The sequence below is a fragment of the Vipera berus genome, assembly GCF_964194415.1.
Source record: "Vipera berus genome assembly, chromosome: Z".
Classification (NCBI taxonomy): domain Eukaryota; kingdom Metazoa; phylum Chordata; class Lepidosauria; order Squamata; family Viperidae; genus Vipera; species Vipera berus.
Window position 1 is genome coordinate 132,270,924 of NC_138205.1, and position 13,961 is coordinate 132,284,884.

The 13,961-nt window shown below is 45.3% G+C and overlaps 1 protein-coding gene across 1 annotated transcript in view; it reads left to right on the top strand.

The window, feature by feature from the left end:
• Positions 1 to 10,143, top strand: part of LOC308678061 (uncharacterized protein) — a 36,755-nt gene extending 26,612 nt beyond the window's left edge. The window contains exon 6 of the mRNA XM_081344888.1: positions 8,071 to 10,143. The gene's annotated coding sequence lies outside the window, so the exon portion shown is untranslated. The remainder of the gene's footprint in view (positions 1 to 8,070) is intronic.
• The last annotated feature ends 3,818 nt before the right edge of the window (positions 10,144 to 13,961 follow it).

Consider the following 13,961-nt stretch of genomic DNA (forward strand, 5'->3'; position numbering starts at 1 on the left):
GGCCGCCGGAGAATTCCGCAGCATGAGGACCGCCAGGAGCAGCCGGTGGGCACAGGCTACACCCCACACACTAACCAGCAAGTGCCACTTACCTGCTCCCCAAACCCACCCCTGTAAAGAGTTTGGGGAAGGGGATTCCTTCACAGTTAGGACCCGTTGGGCAACGCCAGACAGGCCTCCAGACAGTTGTTTATTTATCTTGGGAAGGTTAAACCAATGGCCTCAGTCCCCCAAACAACAGCCCCTAGATTACCTGGCAAGGCCCCAAGGCAGAGGTCCAGGCATACGGCAAGGGCCGTCCTCGGAGCACGGCAAAGGTGCAAGGCAAGGAGCAACTGCCAAAAGGAGCAGAGGGGAACAAAAGGCGAACGCAGTTCGCACAACAAGGGCCCAGTTCCAAACCGAAAGGCAAAGATCCCTTCTCAAAGCAAGATGGGGCCCAAGGCAAGGCAGGTCTGAAGGGAGAACCGTCAGGGCCAGGGCAAGCCAAGAACAGCCCTCCGAGCAAGGCAAAAGCAGTCGTTGACACACACACTGGGGATGCAGTTCTTAAAACAAGGCGCAAGCAGGCCGAGCCTGAGACGGTATAGGTTCTCCTGCTTGAGCGGGGGGCTGGACTAGAAGACCTCCAAGGTCTATTCTATTTTATTCTATTCTTGTTTTGTTCTATTCTTATTTCTTATTCTATTCTATTGTTGTCTTCTATTCTTATTTCTTATATTATTCTATTGTTATCTTCTATTCCTATTTCTTATTCTATTCTATGTATTCTATTCTATTCTTGTTGTTCTGTTCTATTAATTCAATTCAATTCTTGTTGTTCTATTCTTATTTCTTTCTATTCTATTCTATTCTTGTTCTACTCTTAATTCTATTTTATTCTTGTGTTCTATTTTTATTTCTTATTCTATTCTATATATTCTTGTTCTGTTCTATTTTATTCTTAATTCTATTCTATTCTTGTTCTGTTCTATTCTTATTTCTTTCTATTTGTTGTGATTCAGGGTCAGCCTGTGGGTTCGGCAGTTGGGTTGCATGACTCAGAGGAGGAGGGTGTTGAAGAGCTTGCTGAGGGGATTGGACAGCTTGATGAGAGCCCCCAGCAAGGCCCCTCTCATCTGGTCACGATGCAGACCCAGCTGTGTGAGCCTGACAGCGTGGATGAAGATGACCCACAGCTGGCCCTGTTCAAGGACGCCCGACGCAGGAGGCAGTCAGTCAGGAGTAAACAGAGGGAGGCAATGGGGCACCTCAGAAGGAGGCTCAGAGAGGCCACGCCCTGAACTGTATTTAAGGGGAATGTGTGGGAGGGCTGGTTTGCTGAAGGCAACTGCTTGGATTGTTCCTGCTTCTTAGCTCGTGTTTTATGGTTGGTGTCTTGTCTTGCTCTTGTTTTATGTGAATAAATTTGGCAGGCTTAATTCCAGCCTCTTGCCGTTTGTAAAGGGGTCGTCCCTGCTTTTGCTGCAGGGCCGGTAGCAGGCTGGTACAGAACACTATTCTATTCTATTCTTGTTCTGTTCCATTCTTAATTCTATTGTTCTGTTCTTATTTCTTTCTATTTATTCTATTCTTGTTCTACTCTTTATTCTATTCTTGTTCTGTTCTATTCTTATTTCTTATTCTATTCTATATATTCTTGTTCTGTTCTATTTTATTCTTACTTCTATTGTATTCTATTGTTCTGTTCTATTCTTATTTCCTTCTATTCTATTCTTGTTCTGTTCTATTCTTAATTCTATTGTATTCTATTCTTGTTCTGTTCTATTCGTATTTCTTATTCTATTCTATATTCTATTCTTGTTCTGTTCTATTTTATTCTTAATTCTTGTTCTACTCAATTCTATTCTTGTTCTGTTCTATTCTTATTTGTTATTCTATTCTATATATTCTTGTTCTGTTCTATTTTATTCTTACTTCTATTGTATTCTATTCTTGTTCTGTTCTATTCTTATTTCTTTCTATTCTATTCTATTCTATTCTTGTTCTGTTCTATTTTATTCTTAATTCTATTCTACTGTTCTATTCGTATTTCTTATTCTATTCTATATATTCTATTCTATTCCTGTTCTGTTCTATTTTATTCTTAATTCTATTCTATTCTGTTATTTCTATTCTATTCTGCTTGTTCTGTTCTATTCTTATTTCTTATTCTATTCTATATATTCTATTCTAGTTCTGTTCTATTCTTGTTCTGTTCTATTCTTATTTCTTATTCTACTCTATATATTCTTGTTCTGTTCTATTCTTACTTCTATTGTATTCTATTCTTGTTCTGTTCTATTCTTATTTTTCTATTTTATTTTATTCTATTCTTATTTCTTATTCTATTCTATATATTCTATTCTATTCTTGTTCTGTTTTATTTTATTCTTAATTCTATTCTATTCTATTTTTATTTCTATTCTATGCTTGTTCTGTTCTATTCTTAATTTTATTCTATTCTGTTCTGTTCAGACAATTAACCAGTGGAACAGCTTGCTTCCAGAAATCGTGCTCTATCACTGGAGATTCTTAAGAAGAGACTAGACACTGGTCTGAAATGGGATACCATTCCGGACAAATGGCTGTCCAGACTCTTCCTAACAATAAGCAAAAATCTTTGCTGTTTCTAGGGGAGACGAAAGGAAGTTTGGTGCCCTGGGAATGTCCGTGTTTAAACATTTGCTCAAATGTTTCCTGAGGCTGAAAAGGACACACCTCAAAGAGGAAGGAACTTCAGAAATAGCCAGGAAGCCGAGGGAATTTCATCTCATCCAGCTACATTTTCCAGAACAAACTGACAAATGTCAAGTTCAGAGAACATGAAGAATCCAAGACGAGAAATCCTTTCTGCTACTTGGAGCCTTTCCCAGGCTTCAAATGTGTTTAAATAGGGAGAAAAGAGGAAGATTTAATTCCACGAAAAAAATCTCTCTGCTTGGGAGGTTTTCCAAAATAGACTAGACAACCGTTTCACTGCTTGGTATCCTTCTTGATCAGGGGGTTGGACTAGAAGACCTCCGAGGTCCCTTCCAGCTACCTCCTCCTATGATTCTATAAGGCAGGGCTTTTCAACCAGTCGTAAAGGTACCACCTATGGTACATTGGCACCTGGCAGGTGGTACACGACCATCCTAGAAAAGTGGTAGCGGGGGAGGGGAATGAGCTGAACTGGTGGCAGCACCGCACAAGCCTGAGTGAGAAATGGCTGGAGCTAGGCGACTGGTGGCACTCGGATGTTGCCATATCCTAAAAGTGGTACAATGGGTGAAAAGGTTGAAAAGCCTTGCTATAAGGGTCTCCTTCTTGATCAGGGGGTTGGACTAGAAGACCTCCGAGGTCCCTTCCAGCCTGTGATTCTATGTTCTAGGCAGGAGAATCAGGTCCCCACATTGGCGGAGATTATTCAAAGCTGTCCATGCTTGTCGGTCAAGCTGTGGATCATGGGGTCTCTTTTCCTCCGGCAGCAAGTAGCCCCATTCTCAGCCCTCTCGGAAAGTTACAGGCTGTTTCCTCTGCCCAGCCCCACCACAAGGCTCTGCTCTCAGCTCTAAGTCAACAGGGGGAGATCTGCCAAGCCCAAAGTCCCTTGGGGGAGGCTCGGGGAAGTGTCAGACACGGGCAAGCCCTCACAACAAGCCACAGAGGCGTCACAGCCCTGGATTCACAGCTAAACCGTTTACCTGCAGAAAGAGGAAGGGCTCCTAATTCCTTGGTTTAGAACAGGGAGAGGGGAGAATGGGCAGCCCGGTTGCCTCCTCTCTCCTGGTGGCAGGATCAGAATTCAGGCGCTTGACAAGCTGGCGACCTTTAGGGCCACAGGAGCTCCGCAAGCATTGGCTGAGAGCTTGATCGCACAAAACTTTTCTCCCCCCCCAACTCCAGAGAAGCTGGCCTTCTCCCTCCCTCCCTCCCTCCCTCCCCCATTGGCCCTCTCTCTGCCTGTCCCTCCGACATACCTGGGTCCTCTTACCTTCCTCTTCCTCTGCAGCTACTGCCTACAGGCTAAATACAGACTGGGCTAGAAAGCTTCTCCCCGAAGAATCTTCCCTCTCGCCAACTTCCACTTTCGCTTTTATTCAACGGGAAATGGGCAGGGGTGGAAGGAAGTTCCAGCTTCTGGCTGACCACTTGTCCCATCTTCAGAAAGGAGGGGGGAGGGAGAGAGGCTCCTGGTGGAAAGACCTCTCCTCCTCCCCCCCCCCCCCCCCCCGCCAGACTTGGGGAGGCAAACATCCCTCCAGACTTTCATAGCCTCCTGGCCACTTGAAAATGGGTGGACTTCAACTCCCAGCATGCCCCAGCCAGTTATGTTGAGAAGCTGGTCTCTTTCCCTCCCTCAATCCATCCAGCTGTTTCTCATTTTTGGCCACTTGAAAATGGGTGGACTTCCAACTCCCAGCATGCCCCAGCCAGTATGTTGAGAAGCTGGTCTCTATCCCTCCCTCAATCCATTCAGCTGTTTCTCATTTTTGGCCACTTGAAAATGGGTAGACTTCCAACTCCCAGCATGCCCCAGCCAGTATGTTGAGAAGCCGGTCTCTTTCCCTCTCTCCCTCAATCCATCCAGCTGTTTCTCATTTTTGGCCACTTGAAAATGGGTAGACTTCCAACTCCCAGCATGCCCCAGCCAGTATGTTGAGAAGCCGGTCTCTTTCCCTCTCTCCCTCAATCCATCCAGCTGTTTCTCATTTTTGGCCACTTGAAAGTGGGTGGACTTCCAACTCCCAGCATGCCCCAGCCAGTATGTTGAGAAGCTCTGATCTATCTCACTCCGTACATCCACCCATTCCCTCCCCCTCAATCCATGCCTCCACCCATCCCTCATTCTGCCCGTCCAAATGTTCCTCATCCTTTGCCACTTGAAAATGGGTGGATTTCAGCTCCCAGAATTCCCCAGCCATCACGTTGAGAAGCCCTGCTCTTCTCTACCTCCCTCCCTCCCTCCCTCTTTCTCATCCATCCATCCACGTCCCAGAGTTAAAGAGCTCTTCTTCTGGCCAGGTTCCCGTCGCTGAGAGGAAGAGGTCGGGGCCAGTATAAACGGGGCGCCTCCCTTTTTTCCCGCCATTTTTCTTCTCTGGCTTCGGCCTGCGGTTTCATTTACCTCAGGATCATCCTGACTGTTTTTGGTCTGCTGCTGCAGGAGGCGCTCTGTGCTGTGATTGGTTGCCGCAAGTATAAAAGGGGCGTTTCCCTCCCCCCCGCTTTTTTTCTTCTCTGTGTTCTGCCTGCTGTTTAATTTACCTCAGGATTTTCCTGGGTTCTTGACTGTTGTGTTTTTTTTCCTTTCTGGATTATGACCAACAATTATATGTTTGAATGTTAAATATATATATAGATATAGATATATAGATATAGATATATAGATATATAGATATATAGATATATAAAAGACTACAAGTCTGTGCTAGTCTCTCTGACTTCACCAGGCCAGCTGCTGTGCGATTTGTTTAATTTTACCTCAGGATGTTCCTGACTTATCTTGTATGTTGTTGTTGTTTTCTTTCTGGCTGATGGCAAAAGTAAGTTTGAATATTAAAATATATTTATGTAGATGTAGTAAAGACTAGCTGTGTCTCATCCTTGGGAACTTGAAAGTGGGTGGACTTGAACTCCCAGCATGCCCCAGCCGGCATGTTGAGAAGCTCTGATTTCTTTCTCTCTCTCCCTTCCTTCATTCCTCCGTTCATCTTTGCAATCCATCCAGCTGCTTCTCATTCTTGGCAACTTGAATTCCCAGAATTCCCCAATCAGCATGTTGAGAAACTGATCTTTTTCTCTCCCTCCCTCCCAGAACCCCCACCTGCCCAATCGGGGGTTTTGCTCCTCCAGAGCCTGGCCTAGGCCCACTCCTGGAAGAAGCTCTGATCTCTTTCTCTCTCCCTCCATCCCTCCATTTATCTTTGCAATCCATCCATCCAGCTGCTTCTCATTCTTGGCAACTTGAAGGTGGATGGACTTCAGTTCCCAGAATTCCCTAGCCAGCATGTTGAGAAGCCCTGCTCTCTTTGCCTCCCTGCCTCCCTCCCTCTTCCATCCATCTCAGATCCCCGCCTGCCCAATGCGGGTTTTGCTCCTCCAGAGCCTGGCCTAGGCCCACTCCTGGAAGAAGGGCAGTGTTTTTTTTATTTTAATTCCATTTATATCCCGCCCTTCTCCTGAAGACTCAGGGCGGCTTACAAGCTTAGCAGTAGCCTTCATTCTATGTATATGCCTGCTTATTAGGGCTTTCACACACACACACCCCAAGCGGCATTATTACAAAGTCAGCTTAATTGCCCCCAACAATCTGGGTCCTCATTTTACCTACCTCGGAAGGATGGAAGGCTGAGTCAACCTTGAGCCTGGTGGGATGAACCTGCACTAATTGCAGGCAGCTGGTGTTACTTAAGGAGGCATTAGCCCACTGCTCCACCAAGGCTCTTTATGTGTTGATAGTGGGGGTAGTTCTCCTTGAGGGGTGCAGAGGGAGGGTGCCTGGGGTTGGCATCTAGTTTCTTCCTTGGGCCTGGCATCTAGTTCTCCCTCAGCCCAGAGATGCCAGCTGAACTTTTTTGACTCGTCCAGTTATTTGGCTGACCCAAGGCAGAACCTCCAGTTCATTGTCTTGGAGGAATTAAGCTTGAATGAAAGGAAATGGAGCTGCCATAGTTCAGAGAGTTGGCCCCATTTTGCTAAGCCTCCCCCTCTGGAGAAAGAAGAGGTCTCAGAGCTCCCCTCTCCCCACCCCCAGTCAGGGCGGTTTGCCCCTCCAGAGCCTGGCCTAGGCCCACTCCTGGAAAAAGTGCAGTGGCAGTGGTAATTCTCCTTGAGGATGGCAGAGGGAAGGTGCATGGAGTTGGCTGGCAGTGGGCCCAGTCTCTTCCCTGGGCCTGGTTATCCCTCAGCCCAGAGATGCCAGCTCGGCTCCTTCAGCTTTCGATTATCTGTTCTTGGGCTGCCTGAACGGGAAACGGAGAAACACCCAACCCCCCTGTCCCTGCAACATTTATCTTCTCCTGGGCAAGATTTGCACACTAGGTAAAGGTAAAGGTTCCCCCCCCACACACGTGCTAGTCGTTTCCAACACTAGGGGCCGGTGCTCATCTCCGTTTCAAAGCCGAAGAGCCAGCGCTTGTCTGAGGACGTCTCCGTGGTCATATGGCCGGCGTGACTTAGACGCCAAAGGCACACGGAACGCTGTTACCTTCCCACCATAGTGGTCCCTATTTTTCTACTTGCATTTTTACGTGCTTTCGAACTGCTAGGTTGGCAGAAGCTGGGACGAGTAACAGGCGCTCACTCTGTTATGTGGCACTCGGGATTCGACCTGCCAAACTGCTGACCATCTGATCGGCAAGCTCAGTGTCCTAACCCACTGAGCCACTGCGTCCCTTACATTGCACACTAATCACCCTCTAAAGTCCAGGGAGACAGCCACACCCATTTTGATGAAGGTTGAGATCCATGACACTGATTCCCACCCCGCATTAAGCCATGGTTTGTGTTAGGATATGGAATTCAGTAGCTGGAACAGTCAAGGGTAGATAGAGTTGTAGATGGCCTGTTTCTTCTCCTGTTTTGTGTCATGCATTTGTGAAGTGGTGGTTTTGTTTCCCCTCAATACAGATCGGCCCATGTACATTGGGGAAACAAAAACGGCCACCTCACAAGCTCACAGCGCAACTGCGAGATTTAAAAGCCCAAAATTTGATACTCACAACTCAAAAGACAAGTCTGGTTAACAAAGGCAAAGTTTTATTGAAAAGAAAATTGAAAATAAAAAAATAAAAAGCGTTTGCAAACGCGGCCTCTTAGACCCTTCCCAAATTGGATTGGGTTCAAAGAGCGCGCTGAACAAGTTTCAAACCAGGCATTTATACTTTCTTTTCTTGATACATGTTACCCCTAAAAAAAACCTTAGTCTTTGACATCATTTACATTTCTAAAAGATCTTCTTTGAACTTTTACATCCAAAAGACTTATTGTAACAACTTCCTTACATCCATCACTACATATCTTGCTTTACTCGCAACCTTGAGATGTTCCTATCTTTTTTAACATTTATAAAAGAATAACCTTTATTTATTTTCCTATACAACCTAGGAGAACAAACCCATCAGGACCGGATTCAGTAGCGCACCTGCCTTTGAAAGACCAAGGCCACTCTTTTGAAGACAGCAAAGTCCCCATTTTGGACCAAGAGGACCGCTGGTTTGAAGGAAGGGTCAGAGGCCATCTGGGAAGTCCAGCTGCCTCTGGAAAAAAACACCTCTGGGACATTTTCTAAACCAGGAGTCTTCAAACTTGGCCCTTTTATGACTTGTGGACTTCAACGCCCAGAATTCCTCAGCCAGGATGCTTTACAACAGGGGTCTTCAAACTTGGCCCTTTTATGACATGTGGACTTCAATGCCCAGAATTCCTCAGCCAGGATGCTTTACAACAGGGGTCTTCAAATTTGGCCCTTTTATGACTTGTGGACTTCAACTCCCAGAATTCCTCAGCCACGATGCTTTACGACAGGGGGTCTTCAAACTTGGCGCTTTTATGACTTGTGGACTTCAACTCCCAGAATCCCTCAGCCACGATGCTTTACGACAGGGGGTCTTCAAACTTGGCCCTTTTATGACTTGTGGACTTCAACTCCCAGAATTCCTCAGCCAGGATGCTTTACGACAGGGGGTCTTCAAACTTGGCCCTTTTATGACTTGTGGACTTCAACGCCCAGAATTCCTCAGCCAGGATGCTTTACAACAGGGGGTCTTCAAACTTGGCCCTTTTATGACTTGTGGACTTCAACGCTCAGAATTCCTCAGTTGGCTGAGGAATTCTGAGCGTTGAGGTCCAGAAGTCACAAAAGGGCCAAGTTTGAAGACCCCTGTTCTACACTATATCAGTAATTCTGCTTTCAGGGTGGAGGAGGAAAGACAGGCCGTAATTGGTCATTGTGGCTGGATCTGTTGCCTGCTTGACCGTGGGCTGGCTACACATTACCAGGGAGAAGGTCCTGCCCAGCTAACGGCTACTAGCGGGCCGTGTGCTTGCGGTTTCTGGGCCGAGACCGTGCATTAATCGCAGTCTAGGAGGCTGGGAGTTCTAGTTTTGTCCTAGGCATTGTTAGAAGGAGAATCAGCTAAGAAAATGGATGCAGAACGGAGGCAGTTGCTTGATGAGGAGATGAAGTTTTATTTCCAAGTACAGAATATAGGCAGCGTGTGAGGTCAGCAATTGGAGGTGGCCCGGTGAGCTCACCGGGCAAGCCCCTTAGATAAAATATATGGCTTTTTCGGTTTGGTCTGAAGGTGGACAGAAAGAGTCCCACCCACCATTATGAGCCCTTAGCAAATGGAATTCTACTAATAGAAAATAGTCCTCGTTGCTCTCTGAGCTTGGTGGATTTCTTGCAGACGTTTCATGTCCAAACTAGGGAACATCATCAGTGCTAGAAGGGAGGAAGAGGAGGAGGAGGAGGAGGAGGACTGTGAAGAGGAGGAAAAAAAGGACTGTGGGGTCCTTGATGTTCTCTGAGCTGGGTGGTTTCCTTGCAGACATTTTGTGACCCAAAGAAAAAGAAAGAAAGAAAGAAAGAAAGAAAGAAAGAAAGAAAAAGAAAGAAAGAAAGAAAGAAAGAAAGAAAGAGAGAGAGAGAGAGAGAAGGAAGGAAGGAAGGAAGGAAGAAAAAGAAAGAAAGAAAGAAAGAAAGAAAGAAAGAAAGAAAGAAAGAAAGAAAGAAAAGGAAGGAAGGAAGAAAAAGAAAGAAAGAAAGAGAAAGAAAGAAAGAAAGAAAGAAAGAAAGAAAGAAAGAAAGAAAGAAAGAAAGAAAGAAAGAAAGAAAGAAAGAAAGAAAGAAAGAAAGAAAGGATTGTAGGGTCCCTGATGCTCTCTGAGCTTGGTGGATTTCTTGCAGACGTTTCATGACCAAACTAGGGAACATCAGTGCTAGAAGGGAGGAAGAGGAGGAAAAAAGGACTGTGGGGTCCTTGATGTTCTCTGAGCAGGGTGGTTTCCTTGCAGACATTTTGTGACCCAAAGAAAAAGAAAGAAAGAAAGAAAGAAAGGAAAGAAAGAAAGAGAAAGAAAGAAAGAAAGAAAAAGAAAAGAAAGAAAGAAAGAAAGAAAGAAAGAAAGAAAGAAAGAAAGAAAGAAAGAAAGAAAGAAAGAAAGAAAGAAAGAAAGGATTGTAGGGTCCCCGATGCTCTCTGAGCTTGGTGGATTTCTTGCAGACGTTTCATGCCCCTCTAGGTGCAATAGTCTTTTATCTCCAAGCATTATCCATTCTTTCAGCCATGTTAGAACGGTTGCTTGGTCGTATAACCTCCAATCCGGCAGTCCAAATCCTCCACTGTCTTTTGCTTCTTGTAGCATTTTCACTTTAATTCTACCTTTTTTTCCCCCTTTCCCGATGAATTTCAGCGTTATTGCGTTCAGTTCATCAAAGAAGGCTTTTTTCCCAGTCTCACAGGAATCATTTGAGATAAAAAGAGCGTTTTCGGTAAGGTATTCATTTTCACCGTTGCTATTCTCCCCAACGTTGAAAGTTGAAGTTTTTTCCACTTTCCCAAATCCAATTTTATTTGTTTTAGCAGTCTTACATAGTTATCTTCTTTTACTGTTCCACATCTTGCTGTTAGATAAATTCCCAAGCCCTTAACTTCTTTTCACTATTTGAAGATTTTTTGTTGTTGTTTTTTTGTTAGTTGATTTTTTTTTGTTTTGTTTTTCTGTTAAATTCTTTGTTAGCGCTTTGGTCTTTTCTCTCTTTGTTGTCAACCTTGCCACTTCTCCATTTTTTCCCCTGTTTTCTCCAGAGGTTTAGTGCTTGTTTCCAGTGGATCTTCCAGTGTAAAAACCAAGTCATCTACAAGTGCTTGTAATTTGTAATTTTCATCTTTTATCTTCAATCCTTTAATTTCTGTATCTTGTCTGATGTTTCTATTCGGGACTTCCAGTGTTACTATAAATAGTACTGGAGATAATGGGCATCCCTCTCTTGTGCCCTTTTTAATATCGGAAGTTTTCTGTACGATCTCCATTTAGAATTTTTTTTATTTTTTTCAGCTATTTTTTCAAGATGGCGGCGACCATGGACGGCGGTTGTTGAGCTCCGCGATAAGCCAATACAATGGGTGACCAAGGGGCTCACTGGGACCCAGCCGAGGTGCATACTCAGAGGGGGAGTACCAAAACAGCAGGCTAGCACCGTTTTGCAGTGTGTAGCCTTGCCTCCCCCCGCCGGAGCAGAGCAGCGGCGGCGGCAACGGCAGCAATGACCGGGTCCGTTCCGTGCGCCTTTGGCGTCTAGTCATGCCGGCCACATGACCACGGAGACGTCATTGGACAAGTGCTGGTTCTTTGGCTTTGAAACGGAGATGAGCACCGGCCCCTAGAGTTGGAAACGACTAGCAAAGCTGACACGCGTACAATAAAGATTTCACCCAGTAAGTCTGGCATACTGTAGATAAGAGAGCAGAAGTAACAAACATGTTCCCTTTTGGGTGTTTCCCTAAAGATATCGTTTGTTCTTGGGTGGGTTAGGACATTGGATATTTTCCATGCTGGCCTTTCATGACCCTGCATCCAGGACTTTGCAAGATTTATTTTATTTATTTTATTTTAATTCCATTTATATCCCGCCCTTCTCCGAAGACTCAGGGCGGCTTACAAGCTTAGCAGTAGCCTTCATTCTATGTATATGCCTGCTTATTAGGGCTTTCACACACACCCCAAGTGGCATTATTACAAAGTCAGCTTAATTGCCCCCAACAATCTGGGTCCTCATTTTACCTACCTCGGAAGGATGGAAGGCTGAGTCAACCTTGAGCCTGGTGGGACTTGAACCTGCACTAATTGCAGGCAGCTGGTGTTACTTAAGGAGGCATTAGCCCACTGCTCCACCAAGGCTCTTGCCAGTTTACGTTGTCAAACGCTTTCGGTGCATCAAGGAATATTAAAGCCATCTGTTTCCCTGAATGAATTTCGTACTGCTCTTTAACACATCAAGAATCATTCTTCGATTATTTTCTATCTGTCTTTTAGGTCAGAAACTATTTGAATCTCTGTGTATAAATTCGATCAAAAATTTCTTTTGGTCTTTCTGCCATTATTGAAGCAAAGATTTTGTAATCTACATCTAATAGTGATGCTGGTTTATAATTTTTTTATTTGCGTTAAATCAGTCTTCTTTGGGTATTAAAGTAATGTCGGCTTCAGTCCGTGTATTTGGTAGTTTAGCCTCCAGGAGAATTTCCTTACAGTCCTCGGCACTCTGTGGGACTGGTTGTTTTCTTGCAGATGTTTCATGATCAAACTAGGCAACATCATCAATGCTAGGAGGAGGAGGAGGAGGAGGAGGAAGAAGAAAAAAAGAAATCTAAGGGGTCCCTGGTGCTCTCTGAGCTTGGTGGATTTCTTGCAGACGTTTCATGACCCAACTAGGTAACAACATCAGTGCTAAGGGAGGGGATCCATTTCCCATGTCAGGTGTCTTCATAGGACAGATGCAAGTGATCCCCTCGCTCCACTGGTTGAACTCTTCTTCCATCCCAGCAGCGCATCGGATCTTTAGCTGCACATCTTCTCGGACCTCCTTAAGATCTTCTGTATGGAGATTTTGCTTGTCATCTTGAATTGCCTGTAATCTGAAATTCCTCCAAGTACCGGGAGGCCGAAGCCGATCCATCGGCCAATGGATCGTTTGTAATCTCACTAAGATTTGGTTGAAGTTTCTCAATCTTAGGACAGGGAGGACTTTCTAAGAGCAGCTTCCAGCTCCTGAGGCTCGGTGAGGACCTCCTCGGTCGAGGTTAAACTTTTAAACTTTTCTCTTCCAGAATCATTAACGAGTCAAAGAAATCCTTCATGCTCTCGTTGCTCTTTTCCCAGGATGCTTCAGCAGTAGCATTAGGGCTTCCTTCATTTTCCTGGTGAGCAAGGAGGGCTGAATGGTTGAATCTGAACTGGAGAGGGATTCCCAACTCGTCTCAATCACCCAGTAAGTCAACCTCCTTAACAGCCATCAGGACAGGTGAGGTCCCCCCATCTGCAAATGTGACCAGGAGTTGGACGTTATGCGCTATCTCTTTTCCTCTCATTGAGAGGATGGAATCAAAGATGAATTTCTGGGAGTGAACTGGATGGACAAGGTGAGCCTGGGCCACCAGGAAGATGGCACTAAACCGGCCTGGGTACTCTGCGATGGAGACAAATTCTTGGAGATGCCGCCTCACCTGTTTCTCTTCCATTGTTACGCTACCAAATTCTCGAGTGTCAATTATTGTGAGAGAATAGGGAATTCGAAAACCCTCCTGATGGTGCACAGTGTAGACAGTGACTTCCCATTCCGCGCTCCCAGCTTTGCTTCTCGGAGGAGTTTCATGAAGGAATTTGAATCGGAAATTATCTTCCCACTGGACGCCCAGGATATAATTGATCATCTGGTTGATCAAAGTGTTTGTTTCAGACGGTGTTGTTCCCATCACCAAGATCGCTTTGTTGGGCACGTCCTTGTTCACATCTCCAAGCTCATAAAAGAGAGAGGAGGTGTAGGAAGTTATTTGTGATTTCTCCAGAGGAAGAGCGAACACTAATGGATGGCTGCCCTCCACCAGGGAGCTTTTCTGAATGAACCGGTGGGCAACGTTGGAGATCTCTATCTCCTCGCTGGGGAAACTCACAGCTCCATTATCACACACGGCTGACACCCGTATTCTATACACCACCTGGGGCTTCAGACCTTTAAGCAGATAAGACTTTCTCCAGGTCCTTTCTTCACTCCAATGGTCATTTCCACAATCATCTTCCACTGTTCTGTACTCCACCTTGTACTCCTTGACCACAACTCCTGAGGCAACGATGCTGGGACTCATCCAGGTGACAGAGACGGCAGAAGATCCTGTGGGGAACTTTCTTAATTTCTCAGGAGGGCTGACGGGAAGGGTCTTTATGGGTGGGTTCAGGTCACTGGTTTTACTACAGCCAAGCTTGCAACACGCAGC